Here is a 19809-nt window from a genome sequence, read left to right on the forward strand (position 1 = left end):
AATGTATGCCCTGAACTACCATAGATACAGAAATGAATGATGGTGGCTGTGTCCTAGTACAAACTTATCTGTGGACACTGAAAGTTGAGTTTCATGTAATTTCCACATCATGAAATATTACTCTCCTTTCAGTTTTTTTTCCCTGATCGTTTAAAATTGTAAGAACCACTCTCAGCTTGCAGGCTATACAAAAATAGGTGGTGGGCCAAATTTGACCCATAGGCCATAGTCTGTGGACCCATTTTCTAAGCCGAAATCAGTAAACCGGGGCCCATTGGTCAGTCCAGACCACATATGTGTTTTATTTGTTAACGATAATTTTAATTGACTCCATTGCAATGTTTTTTTTTCTAATTTTCTAAGTGCTTCTAATTATTCTAATTCTTCTCATTATACTTAGAACTCTAATTATAAAAGTAAAATATAGCTACTGTGGAATAATTTGGAATGTTACTATTTGGGCATGTATTCTTTCAATCTTTTATCTATCATGGTGATTTTTTAAATACTTGAGATAATATATACTTTTTTAAAGATTATATTTATTTACTTGACAGAGAGAGAGAGAGAAAGAGTGAACACAAGCAGGGGGGAGGGGCACAGAGAGAAGGAGAAGCAGGTTCCCCACTGAGCATGGAGCCCAATGTGGGGCTGGATCCCAGGACCCTGGGATCATGAGCTGAGCTGAAGGCAGCCGCTTAACGACTGAGCCACCCAGGTGCCCCTTGAGATATTTTGTAGACAATTTTGTATCTTCCTCTTATTCACTTAATAGCATATCATTTTAAAGCCTCTCATTACATAATCTTTTAAAACTTTTATTATGAAAATCTTGAACCTGTACAAAATATGGAAAGGCTAGTTTAATGAACCCCCATGTAGCCATCACCCAACTTCTCTAATTCTCAATGGCCGGCCAACCTTGTTTTATGTAAATCCTCTCCTGTATTATTTTGAAGTAAATCCCAGATATCATATCATTTTATCTCTAAGTATTTTAGTGTGATTCTCTAAAAGACAAGGATATGAAGAGAAAGCCCTTTTACTTAGCAAAAAAATGCTGAAGTATTTAGGGGTAAAAGAGAATGATGTCTGCAACTTGCAAATAGTTCAGAAAAAATAAGTAGGTAGGTAGGTAGATATGAGTAAAATGTATGTAGGCGTTTTTTGGTGCTATTCTTGAAATTCTTCTATAAGTTTGAAATATTTCTAAAGAAAACTTTTTTAAAATGTGAGTTACTAAAAAAATACATTTAAAAAATGTGATTTTGGGGCACCTGGGTGGCTCAGTCATTAAGCGGCTGCCTTCGGCTCAGGTCATGACCCCGGGGTCCTGGAATCGAGCCCTGCATGGGGCTCCCTGCTCAGCGGGAAGCCTGCTTCTCCCTCTCCCACTCCCCCTGTGTTTCCTCTCTCGCTGTGTCTCTCTCTGTCAAATAAATAAAATCTTTAAGAAATGTGATTTTCTAAGAAAAATAACCGCAGTATCATTTTCATTACCAACAAATAATAATTCTTTAATAACATCAAATATCATAGTCAGCATTTCTCCTAATTTGGCCCGATCTGTCCAATTATGTCATTTAAGTAAACACCAAATTACTTGTTCAAGGCATGATTCCGAATAAGTTCCTTACAGTACAATTGATATTTCCTTAAATGTCATTTAATTTATTGGCTTCCTTCCCTCTTTCTTTCATCCTTGCTGTTGCTATAAAATTTGTTGAAGAAACTGTTTGACCTGTAGAGTTTCCTACAATCTGAAGTCTGATTATACTCCTTGGTGCTGTTTTACATGTTCTTCTGTCGCAGAAATTTCCTGTAAATCGGTAGTTACAGCTAGAGACTTGATCAGATTCAGACGCTTTTGTTAGTTTCATTTGTTTGTGTAAGTAGTCAACATTTCATAGACTTTACATAAAAAATGCCGATTTGGGCTTCATTTGAAAATTCTACAGATCTGCCCCCCCCAACCCACCCCGACCCGGCCCGGGTTGCTCTGGGGCTGGGTAGCGACCACGCCTGTTCCCCACTTAGGTGGGACATGCATTATCCTGCAGACCCCAGTTCACACTACTTCCTGCCTGGCTCCCAGGAGCCTTAGGGCCCCTGTTGTAAACACTGCCTCTTCAGGGTCTTTGGTAGACCTCTCCATGCACCATCACAAGAGGACTTTTCAGGAATGTGGTGGAGAGTAGGGACGACTACAGTTCAGACAGACTTTCTTAAATGCTAGAAGGGAAAGAGATAAGCAGCCACATAAAGGGAGGCCAAGGGATACAAATTTGGTGAGTCCCCAGGATGAGGGATAGAGAGAAGTAAAGCAACAAATTAACGAGAGTGTTGCAAACATGGGAGACCGAACTAACGAGTTCTGGATTCCTAACCCCTGGTGGGAAACTAAGGAAGGAAGTGGGTTTTAAAAAGAGACAGACTTTAGTCTTTTTATACATTATGATAATATTGAAACCTTAAAAAACGGGGGGGGGGGGGGGGGGGGGGGGGAGGCTGACTGCAAATGTTACATTGACCAACAGCCCTAAATCAGAAAGTGCAAGCATGTAGCTGTAGCCTAACAGAAATCAAGTGGGGGTTAAAGGAAATGAGGGTAGAAAACGAGGAAAACTTCCTGGGAAAGTCCACTAGGAAAGGACCGGAAGCCACCCTGGAGATGCGGAAGAACTGGAAGATATTTCAGAAGAAAGGATCTCAAAAGTTGTAGCATTTTTTTTTCTGATTTGCAAATGTATTGAACGGAAAGGTATAAAAATATAGAAAAACAAATCCCATTTAGTTGTTTTGGAAAGGATAAATCTTTACATAGAAGCATAAAATTATGACACGTTGGGATGTTCCTGGAGATTTCCAGATAGTTTCCCATACTCAGAAGCATGATTAAGAGAGAATCTGAGACTGGTTATGAGGAAGGGTGGAAAATTTTGAAGGACAGGCTGATTATGTAAGTTTTCGGCTGTGGTGTTTAAAACTGTTGCCATGATATTTTAGTTATTAATAACAATTTGGGGAAATCTACTCGCTTCTGGAGAAACATTTGGCTCTAATGAGAAAGAAATGCCACTGTTTGTGAATTCCCAAGTGGATGTAAGGAGCCATTCACTTGCTAAGCCTCTTAGGGAAGCCAGAGCCGATTTCACCCTTAACAAGCTGTTGACAGCGTCTGATCAAGGTACCACCTGGAACATGTTAGCAGCACAGAAAGTGGACTGTGGAGACAGACCTGTGTTTAAATCCCTTTATGTCACTCACCATGTGACCCTGGCAGCTCACGCATGGAAAATTTCTAGGGTATAAAGGTTGCCTTACGTTCATAGCTATGATTCTTACTGCTTGGATGGTAGGACCTTAGAGCTCTGAATAATTGCCTTCCACTAGCAGCCACAACAGTTTACACTTATAGAATGCTTACTATGGGCCAGGCACTTTTGTAGATACTTTGCATGTATTATCCCATTAAGTTATTAAGAAGCCCTACAAGGTAAGTGTAACATTAAAATAAGCCTCATTTTATAGATGAGGAAGCTGAGGCTCAGGGAAGTTAAGTAACTTGCCTAAAATTACACAGCGACTCTGTAAGTGACAAAGCTGGCTTTTAAACCCAGCCAGGCAGAATCCAAATGCCAAACTCCCTCGCTTGACTACTTCCCGCCTTCCAATCTTAGGGAAGCACAGAGAGTCATGCCTCATACTGGCACATTCCAACCCGTGGTTCCTAATTTGTGTACCTCAGTTTTCTTGGAGGTCTCCAAATGGTTTTCACAGTTTCCAAAAGCCTCAACGAAAACACATAAACTTGCAATCAGACCACAAGTTTCTTTAGGTTGGAATCTACGACTGACAATGAATTGGCTCAGGTTTTGTAGAAGCTCTGATTGGCGGTTATTTACACAAAAACATTGTAGGGTTCTTTTTTAAGTGGGAAGATGAATCATTAGTTAATAAACACAGTTTAGTGGAATAGATCTTTCTAAACATGTGGGCTACTGAGAAAGACTAGAGGGTGCTTGGCTTCGAGAAGGTTGGGAACTGCTAGTGTACATGTGTGTGCATGTTGCCCAAACTGCCAGCCTTTAAAACCCTGCCTTTATTTTTAAATTACATAATTCTTTAATTTGACTTTAAGTCAATATATTTTTCCTTGATTATTTAAAATGTTTTGCTAGCTGTGTATTTAATATTATAATCTACTTTAGTCTTCAAGATGATAGGGTTCTTAAAGTATGGTCCGGAGCGGAGATGCAGAATTGGAAACATTGTATTCCAAACTAAAAGCAGGATAACAGGCTTTTTATCCTTCTAAGTTGTAACCTGGGAGTAAATCTTTGCTCAAGCAAATTTTACATCAGACTCCTACTACCAAAATGCAGGGAACATGGGTGGTTTTGTTGAACAAAACAAAACAAAACAAAACAACAAGCAAGCAAACAAAACCTGCACGTTAGCGCAGGAGGCTGATAGCTCCACAAGGCAAGCTTGTGGAGTAAGTGAATACTTTTTCAATGAGCAGTCCCAGAATCTTGGAAGAAAGATCCTAGCGGGCAGTCAGCGCCCTTTATTTGAGGAAGAGGACTGGGTCTTTTGCGTGAAATGCTTTTTTATACCACGTTGGGAAAATCGATCTAGCCACCCCCCCCACCCCGACAGCCATGGGAAAGCGCAGGTGACACACTATTCCTGAGAATTTGATTACATTAAAACTGCATTTGACTTTCTCTGAATCCTGCCTCTCTGAAATGTGCAGGGCTTGGATGCCCTCTTGAGATCTGGATCTGGAACTCAAGGGCCCTTCTGCCGCCCCAGGCCTTGTTCTGATGGTGACAGTGGCCGCTGGCCCCCCAAACATGTTGTCCTTGGGCCAGGTTCCTAGCCGTGTTCTCCCTCGGGAATGAGGCGCAGGCCACTGCCGCTTTGGTGGAGTCTGGGGCCCCCGCGGGGCCGTCGTCGGTTCCTACCCCCAGCCCCCACCCCGCCGTCGCACCAGGTACGGTCTGGGCCTCGCGCGGCCGTCGTGCGTCCCCCGCCCCCGGTCCCGCCGCCGCCCTCCCGAGGCCTCTTACTCCGCGCGGCGGTTCCCCGGCCGCCCGGGCCCACGGGCTGAGGGTCGGGCCAACCCCTTCCCAGACCCGCTGCGTCCGCTACCCCGCGCCGGGGGCGGGCCGGGCCGGCAGAGCCGAGCCGCCGGCGTCCATTTTCTGGGCGGTGCTGTGTGGCGCAGCGGCCGGACTCGCGGGTCCGGAAGAGCCATGGACCCCTGGGGGAACGCGCTGGCGCTGGAGCAGTCGAGCCCTGTAAGTGCCATTCGCAGGGTCTGTGTGCGGGGCTGGGTGGGCGAGGTGCGGCCTGCGGGCGCGGGGCCCCGGGCGCGACCAGCCTGACCCCTCCTCTTCTCAGGAAGGAGCCCCGAAACCTGGCTGGCAAAGGCTGGCGCAGGGCTGTGAGCTCCGCGAACGCTGGAAAGCCGAGCTGCTGCAGGGACCCAGCGGCCGCAGGTGCCCGGAGCCGGGGGCCTGCGCCTCAGCGGGGAGAAGGGGGCCAACTGCAGACCCGGGCAGGTGGCGCCGCATCTCGTGGCCCAACTGCTTGACTGTGCAAGAGGTCCGGGGGCGGGGGGAGAAATGCGCACCCAAGGGCTGGGGACCTTAGGGCTCAGGTCCAGCAGGCTCAGGAACTGCGCTGACAGTCACAGCTCCCCTGGCTCCGGCCTGCGACTGGGACTCCAGTCCCGACCCAGTGGGAACCTGATGATTTTCTTGGTTCAACACCAAGCCCCTGGAATTGAATGGGACGTGCAACGGCAGGGCCCTGCCCCCAGGGGTTTGCAATCTCAGCCTCTTACTTTTGCAAGGAGTTAGGTCTGTTCTGTTGGTACAACACAACCGCCCGCTGTAAGCTGCTGCTTTGCAGGGTGTATAATAAATCACCCGAGATTTTAGTGTGTCCGGGATTCCACTTATTAAGTCTTGCTCTGCTGTAGGTAAGTGACTAATTCCATTCTGGACTGTGGCCCTAATTGAATATTCCTTTTAAGGATCCATTATAGATGATATATGTTATGGTGCCTTATACATATTTTAAAGGTTAAAGACTTTTCTCCCAATTACGAAGCTCAGCTACTCCCGTTTGGTTCGCATGTCTAAAAAGCAGAGGAGAATTTAGTCCGTGGTTTCAGAGAAACTTCTGGTGAGGTACTGTATGTAAGTGTAGTGTTTTTCCAACAAGAGTAGGGACCCATTAGAAGATTGTGGAATCAGTTTAGTGGGTTACTACAGGAATTTTTTAAAAAGGATATAAAATACGTAATTCAATATAGAAAAGAGAACAGAAAATATCAGAGTGCATTGCATTAAGAGTAAGTGTTGTTTTGAGACTTTGGGGTTTATATAGTGTAATTTCTTTTTTAAATGGTAGGTCACTGCCACAAAGTTTTTAAAACACTTGTTTACAGGTTAATAACCCAAGCTTTGGAGTCAACTGAACCTGGATTTAAGTCTCAGATCTTACATAAACTACCTGTGTGACCTTGAATAGATTCCATGACCTTTCAGAGCCTCTTTTTCTGTAGCTATAAAGTAGGGAATGTCTCCTACATCGGAGGGGTATTATGAAGACTATATGAGGTCACATATGTCAGTATTTTGCTCAGTGCTTGACTTAGAGTAGGTGTTCAAGACACATGGTAATTGTAATTACTATTGTTGCTGAAACATCAAATCCTGGCAGCCAATCATGGGACACTGTGTTTTTTCTTCCCTTCTTTCTTTCTTTTTTAGGTCTTGATGTGGAGGAGATGGAGGACTCAGAACCAAGAATTTCCGAGTGATTCCTTCCAAAGCACAAGAAACTAACTGTTAGTGCTGGTGTGTTCTAACTGAGGTAACTGAATTTGTGTTTCTCCTTCATATGTATGAAATAAAAAAGGGTTTTCCTGAGGGACTGCAGGATTCCCAAGGGGCATATGATTTGTGCCAGCGATCTACCAGATTGGGGGATTACAGAGTGACAATGACATTTAAGTGAACTGTTATTAAGGAGACAGGAGGCCCCTGTGATGAAGGGGGGACTAAGTGAAACAGGGCTTCAGGACAACTGGCCTCTCATTCCAGTTCTGCCAGTGACCGTCGTGGGAGCTTCTGTAAATCTCTTCATAGATCTCTAGCTTGTCCAGACTGGAAGGGGCCACAGACATCATTGAGGCCCAGAGAGTTTAAATGGCTCTTCAGGGTAACCCAGTGGGCTGGGGCTCAGGCAGGATGACACTCGGATCTCCATTGCTCAGTCATGTAGCTCAGAGGCTACCGGAGGGAGAGCACCATGCTAGGCCCTGAGAGTACACATGTGAAGAGCCCACCCCCGGGATGCTTGCAGTTTATGTAGACAAGAACTGACAGCCCAACAAAATGCTGTTTTGTTTTGTTTTGTTTTTTAACTCCTCACAATACCCCTACAAGGTGTAAAGAAGAACAGATGTGAAGGAATAAAGTGTGAAAATGCAGACAGGTCATGGAGGGCTTTATATCTCATACTACATGTGTGGTGCACATTCTGTATGCAAAGCACAATGCTAGGACCACAAAGTTCAAGGCAAAGTGCTGGCCCTTGAGGAGTCTGCAGCCTAAACTCCGAAGAGGCAGTCAGTTGGGCAGTGCCTGATGTTCACCCCTCCTTCACCTGCCTCTCCAGCAGTCAGCGTGGGATCTGTTAACAGGAAGAGACCTGAGTAGCTGACATTTCACAGTTCTTGCCTTTTGATGCAGTTTTTCATTTTTTTCAAATTTAACCTATACTTCCATCTGATTACTAAAACTGATACTTTCAACTTATAAACAATAGTAAGGTCTTCTCTGAATTAATTCATTGATTTGTTCACTCAACAAATGTATATTAAACTCCTACAAGGCACTTGGGTATTCAAGACCAAGCATACTGTATTTTTACAATCATGGTATTAATCATGTTCAATCTCTTAGCAAGGAATTATTTGTCCAACTGTTAGAGATTTGCTGTTGTTAACATACTAGAATATCAGCTCCAAGGAAGTTTGAGATTGACCCATAAAGGATACATCTTTAAAAATCTTGAAATCCTAAGAAAGGAATTTCTTCTTGGGGCACCTGGGTGGCTCAGTCGGTTAAGCATCCAACTCTTAATTTTCGCTTAGGTCCTGATCTCAGGGTTGTGACCCAACCCCCATTGGGCTCCATACTGGGTGTGGAGTCTGCTTGATTCTCTCTCTCCCTTCACCCTCCTTCCCCCCAAAAAGGAAAGGAATTTCTTCTCTTTTAAATTTTGATTTTGCCATTACTGTCACCTGCTTATAGAGGTCTTTTGTTTGTACACTTAACCAGTAGACATAGAGGAAAGCAGTTTGGCAAGGGGGCTTTCTTTAACTTGAAATGCTCTCCTCTTCTAGCTTTGTAGGCTACTCAGGACTAGAAGTGTTCAAAGGTAAAGCAATTTAAGAGATACTCTAGTTTACAGAGTACAAAGTTAGAGAGCTCCAATAATTGCATTAAGCAACAGAAATCAGTTTGTAAGTCTTGAATGCTGCTTGTAATAAACTTAACTCCAAATAGAACAAATGAGATGTCGAATGTGAATGTGCTTTGTAAACTTCTAGGAGTTCTATAAATGTTATACAGCAAATATTTATTGAGTGCCTACATGAGTACATCACTGTGCTAGAGGAAACAGAGGATTCAGCAGCAAAAAGATCTGGGTCCTTCCCTCTCAGACCCTGTTATGTAGATGAGGAAATAGCATATGCAGAACACTGTGTGGTAAATGCCTAAAAAGATAGTTTGGTAATTCGAAAAGGAAGAGGTCTCCTTTACCTCTAGGAGTCAAGGGACTCTTTTTTGAGAAAAGGCATTTAAGCAAGTCCTTGAAGGATGTAGAGTTTCCATAAAAGAGATGGGGAGAAGGGGCACTTGGATGGCTCAATCAGTTAAGCATCCAACTCTTGATTTTGGCTCAGGTCATGATATCAAGTCCCATATAGGGCTCTGTGCTCAGCAGGGAGTGTTCTTGAGATTCTCTCTCTCCCTCTCCCTCTGCCCCCCCCTTTAAAGTAAATAAATAGGGGCACCTGGGTGGCTCAGTTGATTAAGCATCTGCCTTCTGCTCAGGTCATGATCTCAGGGTCCTGGGATCGAGCCCTGCGTCTCGCTCCCTGGTGAACGGGGAGTCTGCTTCTCCCTCTTCCTCTGCCCCTCCTCTCCAGCCCCCCATCCCTGCTCATGCACACACTCGTGCTCTGTCTCAAATAAATAAAATATCTTTTATTTTTTTTAATTTTTTTTATTTTTTAAAAATTTTATTTATTTGAGAGAGAGAGAATGAGAGAGAGCACATGAGAGGGGTTAGGGTCAGAGGGAGAAGCAGACTCCCTGCTGAGCAGGGAGCCCAATGCGGGACTCGATCCAGGGACTCCAGGATCATGACCTGAGCCAAAGGCAGTTGCTTAACCAACTGAGCCACCCAGGCGCCCCTAAATAAAATATCTTTTAAAAAGATAAATAACTCTTTAAAAAAAGAGAGATGAGGAGAAGGCATTTGAGATAGGAAGAATAGCAGGAGAACAAGAGAGCATGGACCATATTCAGGGAAAGGTAGTGAGTCCAACTGAGTTAGAACTGGCCTATACAGGCATCAAGTGGGAAATAAAACTGAGAACATTCAGTGGCAAACAATAATGGTCTTGTATGTCCAGCTGGGAAATATGAATGTATTAAACCAATAGGAGTCTATTGAATATATTTGAACAGGGGAGTGTCACAGCTATGCATCAGGGGCAAGCTCTTGTGAGTAGCTCATGGGGAGAGCGATAGGGAGGAAAGGCAGGGCAGAGACCAGTTAGAAGGCTCCCACAGTCCATCAGGGAAAGGGGGGAGTGTGGGAGGGGAAGATGTGAAATGGGAAAGGAACAGATGCAAAGGAAAGAACACCATCTGACATCTCAGTGAAGAAGGAGTAACTAAAGCTGCCACTGAGGTTTCGCCCAGAGTGCTGCCGGTGAGGGAAACTTCAAAGGTGGATAAGGAGCTGCATTTCAGAGGTGCTGAGTTGGAGGTGGTGACAGCCCCCAGGGGGCTTTGTGCCACAGAGGAAAGCTAGAGCTAGCTTGGGAGTCATTAGATATAAGAAAAGTCAGGAGGTGGGAGAAAAGATTTTCTAGAGAGAGAATATAGGGAGGCAAAGGTTGAGGATGGATCCTTATGAGAAAAGAAGGAAGGACCTAGGGAGGACCCAGAGAGAAGTCTGGCAAGGGAGAAAGGAAGAACTGCAAGAGAGCAGGACTCCAGCAGCCAGCCAGCAGAAGGGATTTCCCAGTGGAGGGAGCCTGAAGTGTCAGATGATGGCGGAGGGCGGGGGGTGCTGAACTCAGGACACCATTGGATCAACAAGGGCTAGATCATGTTTGTTGGCACTTCTGTTTTTGAGGTAATGTGACTTGCTGAATGAATATTAAATGGGTTCATTTCCAAGAATTTGTAGTTTGCACAAATCAAGAATCACTGTTAAATTTGATCCTAGCTAGCCCCCCAAAACACTTTTTTTTTTTTTTTAAGATTTTATTTATTTGACAGCGAACACAAGCAGGGGGAGTGGGAGAGGGAGAAGCAGGCTTCCCACTGCGCAGGGAGCCCGATGCGGGGCTCCATCCCAGGACCCTGGGATCATGACCTGAGCCAAAGGCAGACGCTTAACAACTGAGCCACCCAGGCGCCCCCCAAAACACTTCTGATTACTAAAAATACAGCTTTTAAATGTGGTTTTGATAGTAGTCATTTGTACACTTTATTCTGTTGTGAGCAGACAGACCAGAGAATATCTGTTGATAGGATAAGTTCTTTAAGAACTACATTTCTGTTGATGCAAGAGGTTTGCTAAAAGTAATTTAATTCCTTTGCCTTTTACTAAATGGCTAATGTATGATGTATGTATGTGTGAGAGAGAAAGAGAAAGAGTGTGTGTGTATGTGTGTGTGTGTTTTCATGGGCATATGAGCTTAATACAATGGAATGAGAAGACTGGGGTCAGATAAATCTAGTTTCACAACCTCACCGGGCCATTTTCCAGGCTTGTGACTTCAGAAACGTTACTCTCTGTGTAAGTCTAACTTTTTCCATCTATAACTCAAATAAGATTATTTTGAAGATTGAGAAACATGTAATTTGGTCAGGATCTGTACCATAGTAGGAAGTTAATAAATGTTGATTTCCTTCCCCTTACAACCTTGTATAGGTATGTAAATTTCTGTGTAAGATGCCTCTATACACAAAGCCTTATCTTTATGACTCATTTTAATGTGTTGATTTTATCATGGAAAGAGCATTCCTCCCGCTGTAGCTAATCTATCCCGTGATAATTCAACTGACTGGCAACTAATATGGATAAGAATCCACCTGGGGAATTTATTAAAATGTGGGTTGCCAGGCCCGCAATCCAGAGATTCTGAGGGTGTGGATTTGGGGGAGGGCCTGGGAATCTTCATTTTAAACAGCCAGTGCAAGATGAGGATTAACAAGTGTCAGTTTCTGGGAAGCAGAAGATAGGGAAGACCTGAGCCTTGATATGCTGATTGCAAATCCAGTTTCTTTCTTTTTTTTTTTTTAAAGATTTTATTTAATTATTTGTGAGAGAGAGAGCGAGAGAGCACACACAAGTGGGGGAGCTGTAGGCAGAGGGAGAAGCAGGCTCCCCACTGAGCAAGGAGCCGGATGTGGGACTCGATCCCAGAACCTTGGGATCACGACCTGAGCTGAAGGCAGACGCTTAACCGACTGAGCCACCCAGGTGTCCCTGCAAATCCAGTTTCTATCAGAGATAGGTCTATGCCCCAGTGTTTTATATTAGTATCATTAACGTTTGTGGATTGTATCTGTAATAAGATAAAAACAGCCCAGCCCCAGATAGTCAAGGCATGCCAGGATTCTCACCCCTCACCGTCTCCAGCTGCAGCACATCCACAGCAGTACCGGGTGACGTGCAGCCCCCAAAGCAGCTTCTCCTCCTGTAGGATAAATGGTGACACCCTGTGCCCAGAGTTTGCAAAAGCGATGTAACTCTAATTGTTGTGACAAATAATATATTTAATGGCGGCAGCATTGCCCAGTGATGCCATTAAAGTATATTTTGACACATTTTTCTATATGACTCAGCGTCCTCTGGTTGGTAAACATCTCTGCTACGTGATTACATTTCTCTGCCTGTCTGCATCTTGGAGTCGCAAATTTTTAGGCCAGTTCACATTGCTCATCTGTCCCAACCTCATTTTATAGATGAGAAAATAATTGATCCTATTTTTCCTCCTAGTGCTAGCTCTCTTCCTTGCTTATTCACAAGAAAGGATTGAGACATATGTATATTCTTGATATTTAAGCTATGTAAGGAAAATATAAAACATATTTGACTTGTTCTTATTGAATTGTGCTTTATACTCCCTGCACATAATTTAAAAATCAGATAATGGGAATATATTTTTTAAAATTAGACCGAGTCCTTTTATAATGTTGTTGGCATTCTGTTGATGGTTTGCTGCTTTTGGAGGACGCCAGTAGCCTGGAGCCTTCCTAGAAATACGAATTTCTGTCTGTTCCCATAGAGCCCAAGGGGAGAAGATGGAGCAATTTTCATGAAGTGAGTTCTATACCTTATGTGCATTATTTCAGCCATCTGAGGAGAATGTCAGAATAACCTGGTGTGGTGGAAATTGAGGCGAAGAGGCTCAGTAATGCAGCTGATGAGATTTTCACACCCTGGGGTCTGACTCCAGAGTCCAGCCTCTTCTCTCCATACCCCATGTTGTTTCCCCAACCACAGAGAGAGAATATGAAATAGATCACTGTTCCTGATTTTAGCTTAGGGACTCAGAAACCCTTGTCCCTGATATTACTGTAACCTCAGAATTTTTGACAAGAAGCAGGTGGAGCTAACTTGAAATTGTTCAACAAATAGCAGCTATGTGCCAGGTACCAGCTCAGGACCCCCAACTTGTGGGGCCTCCTCATCTCCCCCAACTGTCCTTATCTACTGTCCATGTGCTACTTCAGGCTTTCCTTTTAAAGTGAAGACACCAGTGGATTTCTACACTGATGAGACCCATTGATTTGTGTCTTGTTATAGCTCTTACTGTCCCTATGCAGGGCTCAGTGTTCCCAGAATCACTGTGCCAGTTGAAAGTTTGGAACAGTTCCTTGGGGGATTGCCTAGAGGTGCTCAGCAGGTGTTTGTTGATGACCCTCTAAGGCCCTCAGGAAGGCTACGGTGGGGGAGAGGGAAAGAGCCCAGAGCCCTGCAGAGGGAGGTTGGGGGAGATACAAAACATCATGGTGTGAGAGACCAGACCAGACCCGTGGTGGTGTGAGCCACTGCACACTCTAAGTTGACTTTGTGCACAGAAGCACAAAGCACAGCATTCTGGTCTGACCCACTGTGCGACCTTGGGAAGGAGAGTCGTGTAACTTTGCTGGCTTGGTTTCCTCATCTGAAGGTTTGGCTCAACGATGACCAAGGTTTCTTCTAGCTCTGAGATGCAGTAATTTGGTTCCCTCTCCAGCAGAGAAGCAGAGGTGCTGGGACCAGCAGGTGGAAAGGTGGGGTGAGAGTTAACTCTACGTTTGAGGTCTGCCAGGGGTCCTGATTTCAGAGTTCCCTCCAACTCTTCTCATAGATAGACTAGTACCAGCCAGGCTTTGGGTTCTGCTTTTACCTTGTATGCTTTTGAGGAAAGCGTGTGAATTTAGGGGTGGGAGATTGTTTGTTTTGGAGAAAATTAGGATTCTTACCAAAAGACGGAGACTGGCTGGGAATCAATCAAGAAATGATAAAATGGGAGGGAGGGAATCAAGGTTTTCAAATTTTGTGGCTAGAAAGAACCTTAGGAATAAACTAGCCCAGCCTCCTCACGTTCTGGATAAGGAGACATCAGAAGGATTTACTCAAGATCACACAGGTAGTAGCAAACTGGGAAGAGAACCCGGTGTCCAGTGCCCAGTCTAGTACATTGTCTGCAGAAGCAGGTGGGACCCTGTCTTAAGGCAGGTGATCAGGAGAACAAAAGATGGCAGTCAGCAGGCAGAGCTTAAAGAGGGGCTGAAGCTGTTCTGTTGGAGAGAGGGGACCATAATGCCAGTTGGGCACCATGATGCAAAACTTCCGTCCTGTTCACCACTTGGATCCTTGTCAATTAAAGTAGTCAAGAGGGGCACCTGGGTGGCTCAGACTGTTAAGCGTCTACCTTAGGCTCAGGTCGTGACCCCAGGGTTCTGGGATCGAGCCCCACATCAGGCTCTCTGCCCAGCAGGGAGCCTGCTTCTCCTTCACCCTCTGCCACTCCCCCTGCTTGCGTGCTCTCTGTCTCTGTCAAATAAATAAATAAAAATTTAAAAAATATATAAAAAAAATTAAGCAGTCAAGTAAATGTCTTTTTAAACTGGGAGAGGCAGAAGGTGGTTTCCTATTTTTTAAAGCACTTTTTTCTCTCTTATTTCAATGCAAATTGCTGAGCTATAAAATTATTTAGTTTTGAGGGGAATCAAATATTTTCTGAAGACTATGAAGAGGGAGACCCAACTTGCACTGGTCTGCATCTATTCTGCCGGCCACTTTTATGCCATTTGTTCATTCCATGCTGCATTTTCATGAGAAATCTAGTGGCTATTTAAATCCTGGAGGAACATCCTGGGGTTATTTCAGCAATCCATGAAGGTAGGCTTTGTGCAAGGTGAGATAGATAGGAGCTGTCACTTCCTTCCTGCTTTGTGAGTTGGATATTGTTTCTAGGCCCCATTTTGTTTGTGTTATTTTTCCTGTTCGTGTGTTAGAACAACTTCTGATTATTTGTAGAGTTGATTATAATTAGATAATAAGACCACCAATTCAGTAAAAACAAAGCTGAATTTATTATCTTGCCAGGCAAGAGAGACCCACCACATTTGGAATCGCAGTCTCCCCAAACTTGTATGCATGTTCATGTAGGCACAGAGATTTCTGATTAGCTCTGTTAGGTTGATTCGCTTCTAGACCAAAGAGAGGATTTCCTTTTTAAAAAAATCTGCTCAGCGGAGTGCCTCGGTGGCTCAGTCGGTTGGGGCATTCGACTCTTGATTTCGGCTCAGGTCATGGTCTCGGGGTCGAGGGATCGAGCCCTGGGTGGGGAATGTGCTTGGGATGCTCTCTCCCTCTGCCCCTCCCCCTGCTCGTGCTCTAAATAAACAAATAAATAAATAAAATCTTTAAAAAAACAAAAAAACAAAACTCATCTACTCAGCATTCTGGTCTGTCCCTGCTTATACCGGCTTATTCTGGTCTTGAAAGCCCTGACGCGAGCTCAGAGAACAAGGCTCCTCAAGGGCGCGGCGCTGTCTCTGTGCTAGTGGGTGGAAGCCGCTGACGGTCTCCCAGGAGCCAAAGTCATGCCTGCCTCCTGGTGCCTGCGGCGGAACCATACCTTGTGTGGTGTGTTCCGCCCTCCCCTTGGACTAGCAGGAGTTCCACCTTTGCTTTCACGGGAGGACCCCCTTGCGGAAGCAGAAGACACGAGGATAGATGGAAAAAGCCATGAGAGGCAGAGACATGAAGCCCCGAGGAGGATTTTACTGAGACGTTAGAGAACTGGCCTACACTGAGTGCTGTGCTCAACAGGGTTAAAAAGAGAACCCGACCTTTAAAATTTGTCCTGTCAAGGTCTAGCAAATCTGAAGTTTCTTTAGCCACTGCACACTCTTAAGTTGACTTTGTGCACGGAAGCACTGTCGATTACCTGGGAAACACATGTTTTCCTAAACGAATGTGCACTGCAGAGTGAGTCTCGTACCCTGTTTTGTTGTATATTTAACATTCTTCATATCTGGTTTTGGTTTTGTCATTTTCAGGAAATCACCCAAGAGCTTTTTGCCACTCCTGAATCATCTATTTTAAGACTTTTCTTTTCTATTTATTGTTACGAGTTTCTGATAAGGTGATTTGTGCGCCTCTATTTTAGGAAATACTTTTTGAGGCCTTTTTTAATGAAGTTTAGATGGGAGTCTTCCCTCTGATCCTCGACGCTACCTTACATTAAAAATGACCTATTTCTTCGCCCCATGAGGATCCCTTGCTTAGGGAGGATAAAAAAAAGTCGGGTGATTAGTCATTGTGGCGTTCAGCAAACAAATCCTCTGGAGGCCTTGATTCGTGTTACTGGTCAGAATAAAAGGTTGTATCTGCCCCTAGACAGTTACTGTCGTGAAAGGTAAGTGCTGTGTATTCGCAGAAGGTCCCTGGAGTGTCCTGTTTGTTGTGTTCAGGCTTCTAAACCCGGTGGCCATTTTCTATGAGTTTGAATCCCTGTGAGAAGCTCCTCCCCCTGTGGAGTCTCAGCATTTGTTTTCTAAAATGAAAGCACAAGCAAGAGACTCGAGCTGTTGTTCTGCAGAACAGCCTGTTCTTCAGATTTTTTTTTAGATCAGTATATTTAAAAGCGTAAGTTTTTAAACAGCCTATTGTGGGTTTCTATCTGCAGTGGCTTTGTGTTTGTTTGGGGGATTTCACTGTTTTGGTGGAGACAGATTATCTATTGCTGTGATTGTTCCCTGGCCCCCACCCCCACCCCTCAAGATACTTTGGGTCCACCAGGTGAGCAGGGGAGCTATTCGGATACCTGACTCCTGCCAGAAACCTTCCTTCAGCTTCAACGCAGTGTCTTTTGGAGTGAAATTGGCAGAAGCTCCCCCGGGACTCAGTTCCTTTCATAGTCTTCCCTCCTCCTGCCCTTTCCACCCATCAGTTTTCCCCAGGCGATTTCTTTTGTCCAAACCGTAGCGTGTCCATTTGTGTGACCAGCCAGAGTTTTTGCAGCATTTCCACAGCGCAGAAGCTCCTGCGCCTCTCGCTGTGCGTCTGGCCTACCGATGGGCTTGCCTGACAGCTCTGCCAGTCACCTGTGTCTCCTGGACCCCGGGAGGAGGTGACTGTTTCACAATCCCATGCCGCCTCGGGGAGCTGTGCTGCCATGCCTGGCCTCGCTCCAGAGAGCGCAGTGTTGCCAGCGGTGGCTTCAAACTGGAAAAATGGGAGGGGGAAGAGAAATGATGGGAAACATGGGAGGAGGAAACGTGTGTGCCAGAAAAGTACGTCCGTGGACTTGAATACATGAGAGCTCAGGTCCGTGAACGTGCTGTCTGTGCATTGGCATCTTACCGGGTGGGGGGGAAGCACTGCGAACCGTGGGCTGTTTACTGACAGTGGGGAGGAAGTGGGGGCAGAACAGGGCAAGAGCATCAGCAGCTTTTCTCCTGGAGGCCCCGGACCAGCGTCGGAGGCCAAAAGGATCAGCTCTGCATCCCCACCCCCACGCCAGGGTCTCTAGAGCAGAATCTGCTTCCTCGGGTTGACCACCATTTTTCTACTGAGTAGTTCGCAGAGATTCCCTGGAGACACTTGTGTTCTTGGCGGATATGCTTTATTGTGTCAATCCCTTTGTCTGAAGCCCGGACTGCTAGGTTGTCCTGGCTGCATTTCTGTGGTCTAGTTTTTCGAATCGTTATTTGTGTGACGCGGTGGTGAAGCGTGGTATGGTCCAGAATACTCCGACCCAATAAGGAGCTACAGGTAAAGGCCTATGCATTCTCAACAATTATTGCTGCCCGCACTACATCATCTGCTAACGATGAGTATAGAGCCTCTTTTGAAAAGGAAAGCCGGTGCCTCCAAGAGTGTAAATCTGAATTTGTGGAGCTCAAGCTGACCTTAGGGTTAAAGTGACTTTTGGAGCAAAGTGAATAGTTTGTTCTCTGCCACTGTGCCCCCTAGGATTCATATATTAAGAAATTTTCCACATGGGCATGAACAAACTGGAGGAATCCTGAAGAAATATTCTGTGACCCAAATATATTCCGTGTCATGGCTTCTCACCACCTGTCTTTCCTTAAGATGGAATACTTCAGTAGTTTCAGAAGCTTGAATACTGATACCACATAAATTTTAGGAGGACAGTGAATCCCTGTACAGAGACTGGAACCTTGTAGGTAGAATAAAACTTAGAAGTGGTTTATACTTATGTTATTATAGATTAGGGTCTAAAGATACATACAGGGGCAGGAAGAGAATATGAACATTCAATGTGGGCTGGGTATAAGAAGATGGAATGGCAAAATGGTGACGAAATGGTGGCATGACATTTTTTTTGAAATACTGTAGGGCCAGAAGAAACCTCTCTGCAGGCTGAATCCAGCCTCTGGGCTACCCTCATGCCAGTTAGAGAGCCACACCATCTGACTCAGCCCACCAGTCTGCATTTCCTTGGTGGCAGCCTGCCCAGTCTTTTCCTGCAGAGCACTGGGCTTGAAGTTCTCCAAGACCCATCCCAAGGAAAAGTCATGGCCATTGAACCTTCTCCATGTCACAGCAAATAAGGGAGCCACTTTGGAGATAAACTGTGTCCGTGTCATACAGGCCAAGCGATTTGTCAGTAGAATCAGCAGCAAAACACAGCATGTATGTCCAAGGACATCTGGAGGACATCTGGGGAGGCATCAGACACAGCAGCCTTGATTAAGCTGCTCAGTGCGCCACGTGCCCATCTCAGGATAGAACAGGAAGAACCCACCAAAGGAAGCCACTCCCTGTTCAGGCATGTTATTCCCAAGGCAGTGGAACGGAGCCAAGACTGCAGAGGCTAACCTGGTTGGCACTGGGCCATGGGGTGACAGTGAAGGACAACAGGCGTTTTGCCATATACCTAGTCTCTGGTGTTGACTGGCTCGGCCCAGATGCTTTCTGAAATACCAAGCAGTTAGCCACTTCCTAACTATTTCCAGACGGGGACAGTGTGAGAATTGGCCTCTGTCTCTGTTGACACTTGATTGACCTTTTGCACATCCTGGAAGTTATAATGCCCTGCCTTTTTTCTCAGTCTCTTTTCACCACTCCTGTTTTCCTTAGCTCTATTGGAGCTGAGTCATAATGTCTATAAAGCACTTTAGCACAGAGCCTCACATGTAGAAAGTTCTTACTGGCATTGGCATCATCCTCACCATCATAACAGTTATCGTTTCACCAGCCAGTAAGGGGACTTGTTTTGTTTTGTTTTGTTTTGTTTTGTTTAAAGATTTTATTTATTTGAGAGAGAGAGAGAATGAGAGACAGAGAGCATGAGAGGGAAGAGGGTCAGAGGGAGAAGCAGACCCCCCGCTGAGCAGGGAGCCCGATGTGGGACTCGATCCTGGGACTCCAGGATCGTGACCTGAGCCGAAGGCAGTCGCTTAACCAGCTGAGCCACCCAGGCGCCCAGGGGACTTGGTTTTCTTAAACTTTCAACTCAGCTGTGTACCTCAGCTGTCTCCGCTCTGATGTAAACGAAGATGGACCACATGTAAGTGTCCCACTGCGTCAGAAAGTGCACTGCACGAGATGCCCAGCTGACTCGTGCACATTAATGCGTGGGGGACACTGCTGTAGATGGCGATGTGAAGCACAGGGAGAGACTTGCAGAAAGACCAGTCCTTATGGGTTTGCTAGCTAGGAGATACTTTGGGACAATCTTAGCGGCTAGGGGCTGGGAGATGTGCCTTTTACATTATACCGTCGGAATATATGATGGGGTGGTTTTGACCATACTAGGGAATCTGATTCTGAAGGCTCGTGTTCCCTGGCTGTGACTTTAACCTGAACATAGCACCTGGTTCCTTTCCACCCTCCCCACCCCCCACGGCCCTTATGGCCATGCAAACCATGTTGCCAAGAAGGCAAGTTCCTGTGGTAAGAGGCCAGAAAACCTTCGTGTGTCAAGGAGGCAACCCACATCTTTAT

At 45.3% G+C, this 19809-nt stretch overlaps 1 protein-coding gene across 17 annotated transcripts in view; it reads left to right on the forward strand.

The window, feature by feature from the left end:
* ZBTB38 (zinc finger and BTB domain containing 38) overlaps positions 1 to 19809 on the forward strand; it is a 111089-nt gene that overhangs the window by 29127 nt on the left and 62153 nt on the right. For 12 of the 17 annotated variants that reach the window (XR_003518252.2, XR_003518253.2, XM_027585340.2 and 9 more), the window contains one exon: positions 6789 to 6891. The gene's annotated coding sequence lies outside the window, so the exon portion shown is untranslated. Of the gene's footprint in view, positions 1 to 4887; positions 5307 to 5773; positions 5993 to 6788; positions 6892 to 7466; positions 9006 to 19174; positions 19373 to 19809 lie in introns of those variants that run through there. The other 5 variants (XR_003518260.1, XR_003518255.1, XM_027585345.2 and 2 more) reach the window with 5 other exon arrangements.

This window comes from Zalophus californianus, chromosome 1, assembly GCF_009762305.2.
Source record: "Zalophus californianus isolate mZalCal1 chromosome 1, mZalCal1.pri.v2, whole genome shotgun sequence".
NCBI classification, from domain to species: Eukaryota; Metazoa; Chordata; class Mammalia; order Carnivora; family Otariidae; genus Zalophus; species Zalophus californianus.